The 15,150-nt window shown below is 38.5% G+C and overlaps 1 protein-coding gene across 1 annotated transcript in view; it reads left to right on the forward strand.

Annotated features, from left to right (window-relative positions):
* The window catches only part of LOC150079395 (disintegrin and metalloproteinase domain-containing protein 11-like), a 445,660-nt gene that overhangs the window by 344,145 nt on the left and 86,365 nt on the right, over positions 1–15,150 (forward strand). The gene's annotated exons all lie outside the window — the stretch shown is intronic.

Genomic DNA, 15,150 nt, shown 5'->3' on the forward strand with positions numbered 1-15,150 from the left:
ATGCCAAAACTAATAGAAGAAGGATAACAGAAATTCGAGATGTTGAAGGCCTGAGAAAGAATGTCAATATCCTATATGATATAATGAATTAAGCAAAATTATAGACTGAATGGGATTGCCAGTTAGAGTGAAGGGAACTGTAAAGTAAAAATGATTATATTAATATATGGAGTAATAGCAACATCAGATAAGGGTGGGAAATTTTGTTTATAAGTCCAAGAAAGGGGTAGAAAAATTATAAAATTAAAATCTGATGTTGGCTAAAAATAAATATTGATACATAATCAGGTATTTCATCAGGGGGACTACACTAGAACGTGTATCAAAAACTGTGTTACTATACTTGTCCATACCTGTGAAAGAAGAGTAAATTTAATAATAAAACTAAATGAGAGCAAATACGGGGGTAAAACAGTAGAACTTCCGCAAAAATATGGACAAGGTTGTCCCAACGCAGTATATGTTATAGAACATATATAGGCTGAATCTCTTTAAAAGTTACAGCTGACAGTTACAGGCTCCGCAAAAACGATAAGTGTTTGCCTTTTATTTACATGATTGTTATTTTATATTGTACTTAATACTTAGTCATATAGTTATAGTTACGCTGGTTATTTTTTATTTTTAATTTAGATAAAGAGTTTTTGTGGATTTTACTTACGATAGGTAAAACCGTTATTTCGTTCCATTTTGTAGCCATTGTTTTTGGATATAGTGGTAGGGAATTCAAATTTTTTAATTGAGGTAGCTAGGTAGCTCTAACGCATAATTATATAGTAATACGCTTCACTGTTTCTATTTAATAGTTTCTATTCAAATACTATTGATATTTAATTTATTGATTTTATTAATTAAAACTACCATGCCCCAGACTAGAGCAGCAAAGCAACTGGCACAAAGTGGCAGGAGTGCTGTGAATCGGGGGAGAACTGAGGGGGGCAATTCTCCAACGCATCACAGCCTAAAAAAATGTGCAACTTGTGAAATGTTTGCCGAACTCTCTGGAACGGAACATGATATTGCCATGGGGGATGTCTTTGTGTGTGCGCGATGTAAGGAGTGTAAGGAAATCAGGCGACAACTCAGCGTTGTTATGGGCCTATATGAGAGTTTGAAGGACAGGGTGGATGCCCTCGAAAGATCTAAATTGAGGGGCCCATCAGGCTCTCAGCTGCCCAACTCAACGCCAGAGCTCACTCCTGGGCATCAGGCAGCACAGCGGCAATCTCCAAAGCAGAATGCGCTGGTCCCAAAGGAACTAGTTATTGTTGGTGACTCTATTGTCAGGGAGACGGGGAACATGCTTTGTAAAAAGGATAGGTGGAACAGGACCAGGGTATGTCTGCCAGGGGCAAAGGTTAATGACGTTGTAGAGCGGATATCATCTTTCAAGGGCACAAAAGGTGATATAGTTGTACACGTTGGCACTAATGATATTAAGAGTAGGAGACCGGCGGAATTACTCAACAAGTACAGGTCACTGTTGAAAAAAAGCCGTGAAATAGGGTTGAATTTGAAAGTGTCTGCAATTCTGCCCAGACACGATAGGAGGGAGTATATGATGAGAGCCTTGTCGATCAGTTCGGCCCTGGAAAGATTGTGCAAGGCTCAAGGGGTAGAATTTTTTTCAGCCTGGACTGTACTTGTTAACAGGAGAGATTGCTTCTACAGGGATGGGATACACTTAAATAGAAAGGGTGCAAGAATATTTGCTGATGCTATCGAGGCAGTGTTAGGTGGGTCGGAAAACTGTTAGTTTGGGGGGATACAAAGACTAATAGTTTAACAGTAACCGCAGGCAGAGGTGAAGGTGATTCTTGCACAACTTCTATTAGAATAAGAAGCGACCTGGAGCGAAGGGTGTTGGGGGTTTCAGGGACGGATGGCAGTCATCATGGAATAGTTGGGTATATGGGATGTGTTAGGGTAACAAGGAATAGGCATAGGAGCATGTATGCTTGCATGTATACCAATGCTAGAAGTATAGTAAATAAATTTGATGAATTTGAAGTGTTGGTCAAGACATCAAAGGCGGATATTGTTGGGATAGCAGAGACGTGGTGTCACAAAGATATAAGGAATGCAGAACTGGAATTTGGGGAGTACAATGTGTACAGAAAGGATAGACAGGACAGAAAGGGAGGGGGTGTTATGCTGTTAATTAAGAAAAACATAAAATCAAAGGAAGTGCACCCAGTTAATATAGATGAACAGTGCTCTGTTGAGTCAGTTTGGTGTGAGATAAGCACTGCGAAAGGAAAAATAAGAGTAGGAGTGTGTTATAGGCCTAATGACTTGCATGAGTACAATGAACAATTGTACAGAGAAATAGAGTGGGCCAGTAAATCAGAATGTCTTATAATGTGGGATTTTAACTTCCCAGATATTGACTGGAACTTGTGGGTTGGTCACTCACACACTAGTCAGACTTTTGTGGATTTATTGGATGATTGTTTTCTGCAGCAGCATGTTCGAGAGGCAACCAGAGAAAGTAACACTCTTGATCTGGTTATCAGCACTGATCATTCGTGTATTAAGAATTTGCAGATAAAGGAACCACTAGGTGGCAGTGATCACAGTGTGCTGAAGTAGGATTTACTCAAAGAGGTAACTACCGTCAGGGGTAAAGGAAAGGGTTTTTGCTTCCGTAAAGGGGAGTACAGTGGTCTCAGACAGTTTTTAAATTCTGTACAGTGGGATCAACTGACGATGTTACAAACAGTAAATTCTAAGTGGGAAGCATTCAAAGAATTAATCGTGGAAGCTACTAGACTTTATATACCGATTAAGAAATATCGTTCAAGGTTTAGGCCTAAATGGTTATCAAATGAACTAATGAGACTCATGACAGAGAAGAAAAATGCATGGGATGCATATAAATTATCAGGTGACGCAGAAGCCTGTGGCAGATATAAGCTAGTCTGTAATCAGGTCACAAAGGAGGTTCGGCAGGCGAAGGCGGATTATGAGAAATCTTTGGCAAAAGATGCTAAGAAAAACAGCAAGGATTTCTTTACTTATATAAACTCTAAAAGGAAGGGGATGAATATGATTGGTCCACTTGACATCGATGGTTCGACTGTTGATGATCCTGCTCAGATAGCAAACAAACTGAATGAGTATTTTGCATCTACATTCACACGTGAGGAATTATTACAATTTGAAAATGGAAGAAGGTTATCAAATTGTAGCAGTGTGCTTAATGATTTTGTAATAACTGAGAGCAAAGTGGAGGAGAAATTGTTGAAGTTAAACATAAGAAAGGCACCTGGGGTGGATGGGATCTATCCAGTTATTTTAAAGGAGGCGGCAAAGCAACTAAGCAAACCCTTAGCCATAATTATGAGAGCATCCTTGGACTCAGGGGAGGTTCCCACGGACTGGAGATGTGCAAATGTGTCCCCAATTCACAAAGGTGGATCGAAGGGTGACACGAGTAATTACAGTCCAGTTAGTTTAACTTCTGTTCCGGGTAAAATAATGGAGTCGCTGGTTAAAGATGCATTGCAGGATCATCTAGACAAGACTGCAGCAATAATTCAAACACAGCATGGGTTTGTTAAGGGAAAGTCTTGTCTGACAAATTTGATTGGTTATTATGATGTGGTCACAAAGGAACTGGATACAAAAAATAATTTTGATATCATATACTTGGATTTCAGGAAAGCTTTTGACACTGTTGCGCATGGAAGACTACTGTACAAATTGGAGCAGAATGGTATTAAGGGTAAGTTGCTACAATGGATAAAAGGATGGTTAAGTGGGAGAAGACAGAGGGTGGTAATCAATGGGTGCTGCTCTTCGTGGACTAATGTTATTAGTGGAGTCCCACAGGGTTCGGTTTTGGGTCCACTGTTGTTTTGTGTATTTATCAATGATATTGATGAAGGTATATCAGGCTTAATGTCGAAGTTTGCAGATGACACAAAGGTTGGCAGGGTTGTTAATGACAGTAATGGCAGTGTGCTACTGCAACAGGATCTAGATAATTTGGGCAGATGGGCTAAGAAGTGGCAACTGAAGTTCAACCTTGACAAATGCAAAGTACTGCATATGGGTAGAAGTAACCCCAGAGAAACGTACCAACTGTGTGGTACTACACTTAAGGTGGTAGAAAATGAAAAAGACCTGGGAGTAATTGTGCAGTCAGATATGAAGTTTTCTGAGCAGTGCAGACAGGCTGCTAGGGAGGGTCATGGGGTTTTGTCAATGATATATAGGAATTTTGCTAGCAGGGAAAAGGAGGTGATTGTCCCTCTGTATAAGGCAATGGTCAGGCCACGCCTTGAGTACTGCGTACAGGTCTGGAGGCCTCATTTTAGGAAGGATGTAGATTTGCTTGAGCGTGTACAGAGAAGAGCAACACGATTGGTGAGGGGAATGAAGGGATTCTCTTACCAAGAGAGGCTTAAGTTCTGCAAATTGCAGTGGCTGGAGACTAGGCACCTGCGCGGTGATCTGATTGAGGTCTATAAGGCCTTGAATGGGTTGAGCACGCTGAATTCTGATGGGATCCTTCCACTTGTTCAGATTACCAACCTACGGGGACATAAATTCAAATTAAGAAAGGACAGATGTAGAATAGATGTGCGGAAATTTGCCTTTCGCCAGCGGGTGGTTAATTGCTGGAACAAACTTCCATCTGTCGTTGTAGAAGTTGATAGGTTAAATAAATTTAAGGAGGAACTGGACAGGCATTTGGAGGGAATGGTGCGATTTTTTTTTTTTTTTTTTGGCTGATGCTGCATAAGCTCCTACACTTGCTTTCTTGCATCATGTGCCACTACTACTACTACTACTACATAATAATAATAAATTAAAGTAAAATGGTAATAAAATTAAAATAAGTGCTTACAGTGTAACCTAGAAGCAGTAATAAGTGGTTATAAGTGAATGAGACAATTTAGAATAAATTTTTGGAGAATATATATGAAGTTAATGCAAGCAAATGGTATAAGGCAGGGGAGTGAATCGAAGAAATAGAAGGGATGAATGTGTAGATAAAAAAAGACGAAGATAGCAAGAGATTAAGTACAGTAGGAATGTTCATATCACCCTCATATTACACTAATAGCTTTACAAACGAGAAGAAAGGAGAAGTAGAAAGTATAAAGATAAAAAAGCTAAGAAAAAGATATTAAAGGTTACTGGGGCTAGTTAGGGCTCTTACTAAAAGGATTTCCATCCTTTTAGTAAGAGCCCTAACTAATACCAGGTATAAGAGACTAATACCAAGTGCTTGCGATGTAAGAAGCCAAAAAAAATAAAAGCTGAAAATATAAAAACCGAAAGAATTACGAAAAAGTAATATTTTTAGTTAACATCAGATTTTAATTTTATAATTTTTCTACCCCTTTCTTGGACTTATAAACAAAATTTCCCACCCTTATCTGATGCTTGCTATTACTCATATTATTCAATCATTTTTACTGTACAGTTCCCTTCTCTCTAATTGGCTATCTAATTCAGCCTATAATTTTGCTTAATTTATTATATCATATAGGATATTCTCATTCTTTGCTATCAGGAAAAATTGAAAATTTAAAGGATATGAAAAGCAGTCTAAAAATTTTTTTTTCCTGATATTATTACTTCAGTAGTAATGTTTTTAGAATAAGAACAACAAATTAATAAATAAATTTTCTGTTTATACTCTGGGACGACCAAACAGTCAGAGGAGTTCACAAGATAGACATAATGCAAGAAACAGCACCATATTCAGCAGTCACGGGTTTGAACCCCGGTCACTCAATGGACGTGTATACTTATGCACCCACACGCCTGACCACTAGGCTATGGCAGCATTAAGTATATTATCACGGTTTATTAAGCATAGATTTATTATTCAAGTATATAAAAAAATAAGTAAAATAAGCAAAAAATAATAATATAAGTAAAAATAATTTCGTAATAAAGTTTTTGTAGAATATTCCAAATTTTTATTAAGTTCTCATCCGACACCTAATGCCGACTTCTTTTCTTCCTCTTTGTGTGTTGGTTACTGAATGATGTTTCCGAAGCAGCTACGAATCAACATATTTTGCTGGATCGAAGCAGGTCAGTGGTGGGCCTACTGTTTTAAGAAACAGTTGTGAAGAAACTGTTTTTGTCATCAACGAAGCGCTGGTTGGGCTGATGATCAAATTCATTTGTGAAAATCCTCGTTCACATTCACTCGATGAAATTGGTATCGTAATCATAGCGTTCATCAAATACTTCAATTCTTCCAAAACCTTCTTATCAATTAGGTATCCACGAATTTCATCTCTTTCATTTAACTGTAACCTAATTGTAATTGACAATTTTCTAACTTCATTTTCACCAAATTCCAACAATTCATGTTTAGAAGGATTAATACCTTTGTTGTCCTTGTTTTCCTTCTCTCGTCATCGGTATTGTCACTAGTTTGAATTTGAATTTTTTTTTTTTTTTTTTGAAACTGTCTAAAATGTCAGTGTCATTTGGATATTCAGATACTATGACCGTGTAAACAGAGATAGGGAAAATTTACAGAAAATGTGGATAACGCACTTCCACGAAACAATAGATTATTTCTCAGGGTAAAAGAAAATCACTTTTATAATTCTCGAATGGGGCACTTACAGTTGATTCACAGTGGTGTCCAACCTACGGCACGCAAGGAAAGTGAACTAAAACAGCATTTTAAAATTTGTTAATAAAAATTTTCTAATTAAATGTTTTGTTCAGAAAATGTAATTGTGTATTTTACTTAATAAAATTTTCGAATATTTTCAATTTAACTTTTACATGCAACAAGATATGGAAAATTTAACACACTAAAGAAGTCCAACTTTGAATTTTTTTGAATATGGCCCCTGTACGGGAAAAGGTTGGACACCACTGCAGTAGAATGTGGGCCAGAGCCCATTGGGAATACACCTTGATCTGCTCACTCCTGACTAGCGCAACTTCTCCGTATGTGGGACAGGTGGTTGGATAGGTTTTACCAGGTACCACTAAGTTGTATTGTAATGGTAATCCCTTTAGCTCTCTTAATTCGTGCAGCAGCACTATGCGCCTAAATTGCCTGAAGGCCACAAATACGAACAGTGCATACCGAGTTAATTCCCTCCTAATCCGTTTGCTATATTAAATATTTTCTTCACTCAACGGAAACTATTTTAAATGTAACTTTCAAGGGGAATTCAAAATACGGTAAACCCCCGCTATTCGCGGGGTTTACATTCCTGTGAAATGCCGCGGATACCGAAAACGTGAATACTGAGTTATGGCTCCCATATTAATAAAGGGGTTCCGTTCCAAAGTATGAAATATATAAGAAAAACTAATCTAAAATTTTGTCTATGTATGTATTATATGTACCCTCATAATATGACTATGTATATATACAGTACATAGTGAAATGCAAGCATATGGCATCGAAACGAAAATAATAAACAATTTAATTTTAAATGTAATATTTATTAGAAATTTTGAACAATTCCAATTAGAAATTTTTAAACAATTGCCAAAGCTATTGGCCGCAACTTTTGCCCACCTCTGTCCAAACCAGATGGTTCTGTTGTCACTTCAGCCAAGGATAAAGCTGACCCGCTAGCATCCCATTTTTCTTCCAGCTCATGTATTAATGATCTTGGTAAAACACGTCCCACCATTTCCAACACGCTCCATTCAATGCCTCGTGTGGTCTGCCGTCAAGAGGATGTCAGAAGGATTTTGACGAATCTCGATGCTAAGAAAGCTCCAGGTCCCGGTGGTATTTCTCTGCTTGTTCTCAAAACCTGTGCTCCTGAACTTACTCCTATTCTTTGCCACCTTTTTTCACTTTCTTATTCCAAAGGTGTTTTTCCTTCTGCTTGGAAATTTGTTCATATCCAGCCAGTTCCTAAAAACGGTGACAAATCCCTCCCATCCAATTATCGTCCCATTGCAATTACTTCTACTCTTTCTAAAGTAATGGAGAAATCAATTAACCGCTAACTCTTAAACTACCTAGGAATCTTCCGTCTGATCAACGATCGCCAGTATGGATTCCATCAGTGTCAATCGACTGGTGATGTTCTGGCTTATGTTACCCATTTATGGACTAATTCAGTGGAAAGGTTCGGTGAAAAAGCTTCCATCTTATGGTTTGCCAACTGTTTTTAGTAATTGGTTATCCGTTTGATCAACGATCGCCAGTATGGATTCCGCCAGTGTCGATCCACTGGTGATATTCTGGCTTATGTTACCCATTTATGGACTAATTCAATGGAAAGGTTTGGTGAAACACAAGTAGTTGCTCTTGACATCTCAAAGGCTTTTCTCTCTGATCGCTCACTGAGGGTGACGGTAGATGGCTCTCTGTCTTCCAACTTCTCCACTAATGCCGGTGTCCCCCAAGGTTCAGTTCTTTCCCCCACTCTTTTCCTCTTGTATATTAATGACCTTCTTCCATTGACTGGAAATCCTATCCATAGTTTTGCCGATGATAGCACATTGCATTCCACTTTCCATTTTGAGAAACCTTGCCCTGCTCAATCAGCTTCAACTTCTCGAAAATCTGCTACCAATTCCTTAAATACCGATCTTCAGGTAATTCTCCAGTGGAGCAAAGACAACTTAGTTGATTTCAACACTTCTAAAACTCAGTCTTGTCTTATATCTCGCAAAAAGGATTCTTCTGCTCCTATGCTTATCTTTAGTGACACTCCGATTTCTAGGCAAAATGATATATCTCTTTTGGGGATTACCCTGACTTCTAACTTTCTTGGCACAAGCACATTACAAATATTGCTTCCTCTGCATTAGAAAACTTGGTTTTCTCTTTCGCTCTCTGCGTTACTTTTCTTCCAAACAGCTGTTCACTCTGTACAAATTGCAAATCTGCCCTATCATGGAATATTATTCCCACATCTGGGGGTGGTGCCTCCAAAACCTCTCTCAGGCTTCTAGATTCTATTCAGAAGAGGGCAGTTAGATTAATTAATGATTCATCTCTAACAGAGTCTCTCCACTTGCTTTCTCATAGACATACTGTTTCTGCTGCATGCATCTTCTACAGATACTTCCATGGGAACTATTCTTCTGAATTGGCTTCTATAATTCCCGCTCTCTCTTTCAAAACAATCCAAACACATGCCACCACCAGCCAACATCCATTTACTGTTCAACTTCAAACCCGCAGAACCAACTTTTCATCTTCCTCGTTTATTCATTCAACTGCCGTTTTCTGGAACAACCTTCCTTCATACGTATTTCCTGAAAATTACAATCTACAGAAGTTCACGTCCAGTGTCAACAAATATCTTCTTTCGTCTTCTCAACCTCCAACCCAAGCACGGTACTAAGTACTATAGGTTCTAATACCTCTCTCGTGTTTGGGGTTCACATAAAAAAAAAAAAGAAAGATAGGTGATAACTTAACCTATCTTGACTCGTACACAATGTGGGCCTGATTACATGGTGCATTGTTGCCTTAGAATATCCCATATCTGTCCAGGAAAAAAATGCAAGATGGCAGGGTACATGTGGTCTCTTAAGAGCTGCCAATAGACCTCACCAGAGAATCGTTGGTCTGTACGCATGAGGGGTCCTATTTCTTGCCAGGGTGCCTCCGTAGCCAGGAGGGCAGGAGCAGCAGTGCGTAGCACACACTTCTTGATTAGACAGAGTTCGAGCCTGTGATCACCAAATACGGAGGATGCGGAAAGGTCAAGGAATGACCACTGCATATCCCCGGCGCAATATGGCCTTAGTTGTTAATGCTCCTAAAAAACTAAATAACAGCAATAATTCTTGCCAGGAAAACGTGCATCATATTAAGCAACCATCACTGCTGTCTTAATGGATAGTCAGCACCATGCATGAAGGGTCCATGGAATCCAGTTGCTTACACCACTCACAAAGGCATCCGTTAGCTTGTTGCACTAGGTATTTGGGCTCATCCAACCAGCACACTTGTTACCAGTCCTCCAATGTCCAACCAGCCTGTTGTTAATACCACAACATTTGTCATTGATGATGATCAACGTGAGGAGAATGTGTCTCTTATGTCGTTTGCTGTGGAACTCTGTGTGTTTGAGTGTATGGCACGTCATCATTTGGAATGTTGTTCTTGCATTTTCCATATTGTATTGCGATGTCAGCTGTTGCACCGTGACCTGCCATTGAGTCTGTGCATCATGTTGTACCCACGTAAGTTTGCTCACCACGAACATCCACCTTGCATAATCCTTTATAGTTCTGTTGGCAGGAGGTGGTTTGAACCATTCAAAACCATTCTTTGTACACCTTAACCACAGTTGTCCATGTGCAACTGACAAAATGTGCCGTTTCTGATTTGGAAGCACCTGATGCACAAGCTCCCACAATCGTGCCCTTTTGAAACTCCATGATATCTTTACTACATCCCATAACTGCTACTTTATCACTTTGACTTGCATGACCAGATGCAAATTACTAATGCTCTAGTATACAAAGCTGTTCAGCTTTTTATACTGTGATTTATGCAGCATAGTCCATTATGATTGGAGCAGTCAAAATTTAGTGATCACTGAGTATATACAATGAATCCACTAATACAATATTCTACCAACTTGTTGAGAGATGTTCATCTCTGGCAGTCACTTAAGAAACTTTGGTTAGTTTGAAAGCCAAATTTAACATCTAACAAAACTAAACTAAATTCCAGTCAACCATAATTTCTTAAAAATTATGCCTCTACTAATGCTAATGCATTAGTAGAGGCATATGATGCAAGGAAGCAAGCTTATGCAGCATCAGCCAAAAAAAAAAAAAAAAAACCACTTCCATTTCACCCCCTCCGTTCGTTCGAAATACCTGTCCAGCTGAGCCTTAAATTTATTTAGGCTATCAACTTCCACAACAAGGGATGGAAGTCTGTTCCACCAACCAACTACCCGCTGGCTAAAGGCAAATTTCTGCAAAACTTAAGCCTTTCTTCATAAGAGCAACCCTTTGTTCCATTCACTAATCTTGTTGCCCTTCTCTGTACTCGTTCCAGCAGCTCTACATCCTTCTTGAAATGAGGCCTCCAGACCTGTATACAGTACTCAAGGTGTGGCCTGACCATTGCCTTATACAAGGGAATAATCACCTCCTTATCGCAGAAAGAAAAATTCCTTTATATACACCCGTCTGCACTGCTCAGAGAACTTCATATATGCCTGCACAAATACTCCCAGGTCCTTTTCATTCTCTACCATTGTCAGTGTAGTACCACAGAGTTGATACGTTGCTCTGGGGTTGCTGTTTCCCATATGTAGTACTTTACATTTGTCAATGTTAAACTTCATTTGCCACCTCTCATCCCATCTGCTCAACCTTCCCAGATCCTGTTGCAGCAGCATAGCGTCAGTAGTGTCCTTAACAACCCTGCCAACCTTTGTGTCATTTGCAAACTTGGACATTAAGCTTGATATACCATCATCAATATCATTTATAAATACAGCAACAATAATGGACCCAACACTGAACCCTGAGGGATTCCATTAATAACATTAGTCCATGATAGCAGTGTCCATTGATTACCACTCTCTGTCTTCTCCCCCTCAACCATCCCTTTATCCATAGCAGCAATTTGCCTCCAATGCCACACTGCTGCAATTTGTGCAGCAGTCTTCCATGTGCAAAAGTATCACAAGCCTTTCTAAGATCCAAATATATAATATCAAAGTTATTCCCTGCATCCAGTTCTTTTGTGACTGCATCATAGTATCCAATCAAATTGGTCAGGCAAGACTTTCCCTTAACAAAACCATGCTGTGTCCGAGCTATAACTGAAGTCTTGTCTAGATGATCCTTCAGTGCTTCTTTAACCAGTGCCTCCATTAATTTTCCTGGAACAGAAGTTAAACTCACAGGTCTATAATTACTTGTGTCAGCCTTTGATCCTCCTTTGCGAATTGGGGTCACATTTGCACATCTCCAGTCTATGGGTACCTCCCCTGAGTCCAAGGAAGCTCTCATAATTATGTCTAAGGGTTTGCTTACTTCCTTTGCTGCCTCCTTTAATATAACTGAATAGATCCCATCCACCCCAGGTGTCTTTCTTGTGTTTATCTTCAACAGTTTCTCCTCCACTTTACTCTCAGTTATTACAAGATTATCTATCTTACTGCCAGAGTTGAATACACTTCTGGCATTCCCCTCGCTGAATAACTCGTGATGTGTGAATGTCGATGCAAAATATTCATTTAGATAGCATTAGCATTAGTAGAGGCATATGATGCAAGAAAGCAAGCTTATACAGCATCAGCCAAAAAAAAAAAAAAAAAATCTTCCACTTCACCCTTCCGCTCGTTCAAAATACCTCTCCAGCTGAGCCTTAAATTTATTTGGGCTATCAACTTCCACAACAAGGGATGGAAGTCTGTTCCACCAACCAACTACCCGCTGGCTAAAGGCAAATTTCCGCACATCTATCCTACATTTGTCTTACCTCAATTTGAATTTATATAGCTACTGAGCAGGATCATCAACAGTTGACCCATCGATATCAAGTTGACCAATCTTATTCATCCTCTTCCTTCTAGAGTTTACATAATTAAAGAACTCTTTGCTGTTTTTCTTTGCATCCTTTGCCAAAGATTTCTCGTAATCTGCCTTCGCCTGCCTAACCTCCTTTGTAACTTGGTTGCAGATCAGCTTATATCTATCATAGGCTTCTGTGTCACATGTTAATTTATATGTATCCCATGCATTTTTCTTCTCTGCCATATGTCTCATTAGTTCATCTGACATCCATTTAGGCCTAAACCTTGAACAATATTTCTTAGTTGGTATGTAAAGCCTAGTAGCTTTCCAGATAAGTTCTTTGAATGCTTCACATTTTGAATTTGCTGTTGGTGACATCATCAGTTGGACTTAATCATTAGACATGATTAAGTCCAGGGCAAAAGCATTAAGCTATGAAAGCTTATAAAAAGTCATTGTAAATGTTGGGGTATAGCTTCTTACTGTACACAGCTTTGAGCAAACTGTATTTGCTACATAGTACATCAATTTAATATTGTGGAGAACCCTTCACCACTAGTCGTCTTGGTATTGCTCTACCCTAAATAAAAGGCACTTCTCTGATTGAGTTTATACTGCTGTTTATGAAATTGATGCACTGAGTAGCAAACCCAGTTTGGTCAAAGCTAGATACAGAAAGAAGTTGTGCCCAACATGTGCAGTGACCTTTAATAACTTTCATAGCTTGAGGCTTTTGCTGTAGACTTCTGCTTCATATACTGCACCATCACATATCTCACATATTGTGGATAGATCTCATCATTGTTGTTCGGATGTTCACAGTGCTTACTTACCCACCAAAGAGAGACCGTAATCAGGGTTGAAACCATGGTCTTGGTAGTTTCATATACTTTAAATAAATAGAAGTATACTACTCTAAATAAAAAGCATCAAAGAAATGCTTTTTATTTAGAGTAGTGCCATACCAAGTCAGCTCATGGCAAAACGCCTAACCCAGTTTGCTCAAAGCTACGTGCAGAAAGATGCTATGCCTGTCACATACAATTCCTTAAAAATTATATAAAGGACTTTGTTCACTCTAGTCCCATCTTGCCAGGAACTACAGTGTCTTGATGATTGAATGAAAGAATAAAGAACATAGCTTTCACTAACCCCGAACCCTCATCATAGCACTAGGTTGAGGGATTATGGCAACTTTTATTCTGAAGTGCTTATTGAGGTCAAAAACTGAGGAATAATGGAAGAGAGCTTCAAAATAATGTATGAAATTTTAGTTGAAAGTAACATCAGAAAGAGCTATGTAGTGAAGGGGGAGTATAGCATATATAAACAAACCTGTAGTAACAGATGGTGAAACCTGGATATTTGATTCAACCTAGCTAGAAAATTGTAAGCTGGAACCAGGTATTAGCATACTGAAAACTGCAACAGTCCTCAGATTGTAAAAAATGAAATACAGTAAAACCTCTCTAATTCAGACCCGTTCTGAATTTAAATTGCATTTTTATGTGTGTACATTTTTAAATTTATGCAGAATGGGGATCTTTCCTTAATGACAATTTAATGAAACAGTTCTGACCAGTTTTCAGAATGTGTTTCACAATCAACCTATAAAAAAATAGTAAAAACTATCATAGGGATAAATTAAATCCAAATTAAAACATTAACACATTTTTGTTGTTAGATAATGCACATTATCTAACTTTCCCTGAAATTTTATTAAGCGATGATGGCACTATCAAGTGCCTTATTACTGGGAAGAATTATATCATTCCAGTACTACTGGCCTCAGACAGTACAATCAATTGATTAAGCTGTGACATTATACATTGAAAGGACAGAATTCATGGGATACCTAGTTCCTGGGCAATGCAACACTGTAACCCTCTCACTAGTGGATGAACCCACTGCTTGGCAGGTATGTAGGTACACTGCATTCATGTAGACGGTAATTCGATGTCAGTATGGATAAGTGTTGTGAGTTAACGAACTTTGAAAGAGGGATGATAGTGGTTGCCAGACACATGGAGGCATTCTATTGCAGAGGTGGTACAGAAATTGCACTACCCCCGTTCGACAGTATCAAGAGTGTATCGGGAATACGCCATTTCCGGACATGGCCATCGATAATTCTAATTTGGTATAGCCTTTTATTTTCAAAATTATATATTTATTTGGTTACATCCTTTATAGTACTTTTTTTTTTTATCTCTTCCACCTGCTGCTTTATGTATGATTTGTTTGTTTTTTTTTACTTTAGCAATAGTTTTTGCTCAGAAATGCATTCTACGCCCTTTAACATATGGGCATATATGTATAAATACACTCCCACACACACACACACACACACACATATATATATATATATATATATATATATAAACAATAGGAGGTTATACTTTTAATATGGAGAGAGAACAGCAGATAGTGTAATCAACCAACGGGTTAGCTAAAATGGAAAGGCAGTCATAAAATAACACAATTTTATGACTACCTTTCCATTCGAACCTGCAACACAGAAAGTCAAAAATATTATATTATAAGTACTTAGTGCTGTACTTCAGATGATTTCAACATCGTTAACGAGGGCCAGCTGTCAAAATGAGCAAAAAGTAAGGTCTCTGTTTCTAACATGAAATATACATAGCACGTGGTAAAAAGATACCAGGTTTTTAGTTTATTGTTAATGTT

This window comes from Mastigoproctus giganteus, chromosome 10 (genome assembly GCF_048544385.1).
Source record: "Mastigoproctus giganteus isolate SK-2022 chromosome 10, ASM4854438v1, whole genome shotgun sequence".
NCBI lineage: Eukaryota > Metazoa > Arthropoda > Arachnida > Uropygi > Thelyphonidae > Mastigoproctus > Mastigoproctus giganteus.